The following is a 6,000-nucleotide window of genomic DNA, read 5'->3' as shown; positions in this document are numbered from 1 at the left end:
TTGAAGATTCTGGCTAAGACGGATATCCCTACTCCCAACGTTAACCTGGAGGGTTTAAACGACCTTATGGATAGAATCCTATGTACATGAACAAAGTGGTATATCCCTAAAGGAATGTCTCAGCTTTTCTTAATCCTAGTTGGTTTAACTAAAGTAATATTCCACCACTTAATACTATGGTATGCCTTAACATTAACAGATGTGCAATCTTAGATATTCTAAGGTACTGCCAATTGGATTAGAGGTCTCTCCTTTTGCGATCACTTATTCAACCCTGAATCATCTTACAACATCTCAAGAACGTTGCTTCTGACGCGAATCATGCTTCTAAGTAGACCGGTGTTCACTGAACTCTATGTTGTCTACTCTAACCACAACCTAAATGGGCAGCTCTTCTTTGACGAATAAATGATTATCCATACGTAGGTACTATATCCCTATTGTGACGTTAAGTACACATAACTACTTACCCGTATCCTAGGGTTGATCAGGTCCTAATACTAGGTTATAGACACGTGAATAAGCGGAAAGGGTGATCCGTAAATTAAACTTCTAAACCGTCAAGGTTCCAGTATAACAATAGCATAAGTTTCAGATAACGTATTCAACATATAATAAACATTTGCTACAGATAGATAGTCATGCAAGATGAGATCAACTTAAGATAACAAGATAACTTTATTAAATTAAGGAAAGCGTTCACCGTTTACAGACGAGATCCGGACCATTACAAGTGCTGACATCCTCTAGACCGCTCCTATTACAATCTTCGGCGTTCACCTCCAGGTACTTAATTTCCCGCTCGGAGGTGAGAAGGCCTTGAAAGCTCTAGGTTCATGATGAGTGTCGGCAGGTGTCAGTGGGCCATCCCTGTGTGGTGGGATCATCCTCATCCCTTGGTTCCTGAGTACCTCGCCGTCTCCTACCATCTCTTGTCCTTGTATCAGGCCTAAACCCTGTTACTCTCACCCCTGGTACTGTCCGGTCTTCAGAATCCGATATTGCCGGATTAGCTGTAATGATCAACTGTTTACCCTCAATACAAATGTATTCCCAAGTGTTCAGTATCTGATACCCTATTTCTTTTGACTCGGCCCCGATTCTATACCCAAACCTCTCGATACTCCCCAAAACATGCATCCGACGGAGGAGTTTAGTAACAACTGCTCCCAAAACTGGCACAACTGTCCTTGCTGAATTCTTTTCATTAGTAAATGCCTGGGCCAGGAGGTGCACAACTTGCATATTCTGGTTGTGTATCATGGCATGCATTAGGCGCATATCGTTAATGGTAACGGCACCACTGAAAGGACCCATTCATACCGATTATAAACAATTCACAATAGTTGATTTCATTGTGAGGTATTTGACCTCTAAATGATACATTTTACAAACATTGCATTCGTTTTTAAAAGACAAACTTTCATCACATCGAAAGTTGACGGCATGCATACCGTTTCATAATATATTTAACTATAAATGACTTAATAATATTCTTGATGAACTCAATGACTCGAATGCAACGTCTTTTGAATATGTCATGAATGACTCCAAGTATTATCTCTAAATGAGCAAATGCACAGCGAAAGATTTATTTCATACCTGAGAATAAACATGCTTAAAAGTGTCAACCAAAAGGTTGGTGAGTTCATAAGTTTATCATAAACAGTAAAATTCATCATTTTGATAGACCACAAGATTTAAATACAGTACACCTATCTCGTGTACAAAACCGTTTTTTCATAATGCTTAGCAGAGTAGGTTCGTATCCTTTTCTCCCTCGTAGGTTGCCTCGCGATTTTTAAATAACCGTACACATATCTCGTGCACAAAAATAATACACATAACCTGTGTATAAAAATCATTCTCTTTATACATAACATTCATTTTGATTTTATTGCTCAACATGGTAACCGACCTTAACATATAATGTGCATAAATAATATCCCCAAAATAGAACCTCTCGTCTATATAATATATAAACCTCGAAGTACTAAACACCACGCCCACTAGCTCTTCCGTCTAGTGAACATTCTAGGTGGGGGTGTTAAACCCGGTAGCTACCTTTAGGATTCCCGTGAATTAGGGCCATACCCGATTCTAATTCTTAGGTTACCAAGCAATAATAATCAGGGGAAAAATATTCACATCAATTGGTGGCAATTATCATGTCCACATAATTCAATAATAATCCACAGAACTTCTGTCTGCATAATAATTCATTCGAGAAATGTTTTGCTTTTGTCTATCTCGTCAAACATTTATAAAAGCATTTCATGTATTAGCAGTTCAAAAATATATTTCAAAAGCATTTAATAAAGCAGTTGTAAAAACAGTTCATGTATTCTCAGTCCCAAAAATGTAAAGAGTAAAAGGGAGCAAATGAACTCACGATACGATATTTTGTAGTAAAAATATGCATACGACAATACGGAACAAATGCAGGGTTGACCTCGAATTCACGAACCTATATCATTTATATATATATATATATATATATATATATATATATATATATATATATATATATATATATATATATATATATATATATATATATATATATATATATATATATATATATAAATTGCTTATTCTCCTCCCACGATGTGCCTAGCTATTACGTTCCGACTCATGCATCTGCCGGTAAAGTAAAGCACGTCCAAAGTGATGCGCGCCCCCATAGAAAGAAGCACGCCCGCCCGAAGTAGCATCCTTAGACACGTCCTTCTCGCGGGAGGAGAAGAGATGAAAGATTCATAGTTTCGAAGACCTTTCCATTGATAAGGCATTAAGGTATTCTTTCTTGAGGTTTTATCCTTTTCATGTATAGATAGATCGTTTATTCCAAAACCCAATAAACCTGGGAAGCTACGCCGTCTTACTCAACCACATAAAAACGACAGTGATGGATGCAATTTATCAAGTATTGAATAAGGTCTTTGCTGGCATATTCTTAGAGTGTTCTCACAGGTTCAGGAAAGGAAGAGGGACTCAGACATTCTTTGCGCAGAGTTCTATTACTATTAATGGGTGGCTTCGCGATTTCTTATGGGCACAGGCATCCCAGGTAATTCAGTCTTATGGTTCTTCATTATCCGCATATGGCCTTTTTTTCCTAGGCGCTCATTTTGTATGGGCTTTTAGTTTAATGTTTTTATTCGTACCATTAGAAGAAGGGGCACCTGTGGGAACATCTCTACTAACGAACCATTTCAATATTACGGGTGCTGCCGTGCCACGAGGCACGACCATGGAAGTAATGAAAAAGAAAAAGTTATGTAGTTGCACCATCTGTTCTATCCGTTCGAGTTTTGCTTCTATAGAGAAGATGAGACGCTCAAAATGAAAGTGTTCGCAACGCATACCGAAAGGGTATATATATATATATATATATATATATATATATATATATATATATATATATATATATATATATATATATATATATATATTAACACATATAATTGTAATCGAACGAATATATTAATGATATACTTGTTAAATTTTATGTTATATGTATTAATTATAGTTTTATGTAACTAATTGTTATTTGGTAAAATAATAAATAAAGTTGTATTATCTTATAATAATAATAATAATAATAATAATAATAATAATAATAATAATAATAATAATAATAATAATAATAATAATAATAATAATAATAATAATAATAATAATAATAATAATGATAATAATAATAATAATAATAATAATAATAATAGTAATAATACTTACTAATAAAAATAATTATAGTAATAATAACCATGATAATAATAATATTATTAATGATCATCAAAATAATGATAATAATCATGTATATTTATAAATCATGATAATGATATTAATAATAATAATAATAATGTTAATAATAATAATGATAATAATATTAATGGTGATAATAATATTTATCTTTAATCATAATAATAATGTAATAATAATAATATCAATAATAATATTAATAATAATAATAATAATAAAAGTAATAATAATAATAAGTAAATAGGAATTCTACCTCAAAGAAGTAATCCTTAAAAAAATGCCCAAGTCCGAGTTTGAACCCGCGACGTCCCACTAACCCGATAACACCTTTAAACCAATGAACCAACGATTTGTTTTGGTATTAACCCGCATGATTAACTAGTTCATCAAACCCTTATCACTTCATCATCATTATCATGATCTAATATCATCATCATTCTAATATCATAATCAAATTATAATCATAATCATAATCATATCACGATCATAATCATTACATGATCATAATCATATCATAACATAATCCTAATCATATTCGGTTATCTCGATCACCATCATCATCAGATCATCGATTATCATTATCATTTTCATAAACACCATTATCATAATTCTTAACATCATCTAATCAATAAATCATATATCATCATCTAACATCGATCATTATGACTTCATGTATCATTCACCTCATAACCGTAACCATCATCATGTACATCACCATCATGAACTATCATCATCATTTTCGTTTTCCTTCTTCCTCATCGAATATCATCATTTTCACAGAATCACTATCCTAATTATTATACTTATCGTCATTATCATAATCATCTTAGCATAATAATATCCTAATCATTTTCATTTCATCCTCGTGTAATCATCTTACATCATTTTTCATAATCATTAACACCTACAATTCGATTACTATAATAATCATGATCGCACCGTTTAATCATAATCATACGGCTTAATCATAATCATTTTCATAATCATCTTCATAATCTTGATCATAATTCTAACCATAATCAACACTACTCTCGGTTTTAGCATACCATTACGATTCTGATTTTAGTTCGGCCCAATGATATTCGAAGTTGGTAGCCCAATAAGGAAATTGATCTACAAACCCACTCATTAAATAAAAAAGAACCCGGTCGTTGTTTAAACAAGGAAACAGTGAGATCGAGCTGTTAAATAACATCATGACTTAACATCATCATAAAAGTAATAAAGTGTCACCTAGGTGACCCATTTTGGGTCGGCCATAAAGGAGAAAAAGGAAGCAATTTAAAAGTGTGCAGTTTTCTTTTGGTGTTTAGCACTATCGATTTACTTCATCATTGCCATGCCTCCTTTTTCTTTTAAAAGGTAGAACCCATGAAGTATAATATATAACTAACTCAGGTTTGTTGTTTGATTATAATCGAAATGAGCAAGTATATAGTCGATGATTGTAAGTTGGTGATGTTGTTCGAACCAAAAAAAACTGGATACACTAGTTTTGTTTGATGAAGGTGACATGGTGGCGAGGGTTTAGGTGATTATTAATGAAGATGATGATCAAATGTGGTAGTGATGTAGGTGGTGAATTGTGGTGATGGTTTAAGTGGTTCATGATCATGACAAAAACGGAAGTTAGAACGCAAGGTGATGGTTAATGTAAATCTTACTCTCTCTTTATTTTTATTTTTTTATTTATGATTTGTAGTGATTGATATATATAATGGGAATGAATACATGTTTTAACAGATATTTTTGATCATAATTGATTCGAATTGATTCGTGAAGTCGACATGTAACAGAACGCACAAGGTTCTTCAAACTAGAAGAAGAAAACAAGAAAAAAAAATAAGTCAGATGGTGATGGCTAACAGAATCATTTGCATTGTACTGAGATTAGAGAAAGGAATCAATTCGTATAAGAGAAGAAACAAAAAAATGAAAAGCAGATAGAGACCTGTAACAAATTTGTACTCTTAATTGATATTGATAGGGATTTGATTTGTACGATTGATACAATTTCAAGATTTTTAAAATTTGATGAATAACCAGAGGTACGAGCTGTGTAATATTTTATTTCCCTTTTAATTTTCACAATGCAGTTGTATAATATATAGATTGAATGGAATATTTGAAATAGAACATTGATTATTCATGGATTTGTTTGTATTGAAAAATGATATGGACGTGTAACAAGAATTTAGACAGGATATTTGATCAGGTACAAAAATATATGATATT

This window comes from Rutidosis leptorrhynchoides, chromosome 1 (assembly GCF_046630445.1).
Source record: "Rutidosis leptorrhynchoides isolate AG116_Rl617_1_P2 chromosome 1, CSIRO_AGI_Rlap_v1, whole genome shotgun sequence".
Taxonomy (NCBI): domain Eukaryota; kingdom Viridiplantae; phylum Streptophyta; class Magnoliopsida; order Asterales; family Asteraceae; genus Rutidosis; species Rutidosis leptorrhynchoides.
Note: the sequence above shows the minus strand (reverse complement) of the source record.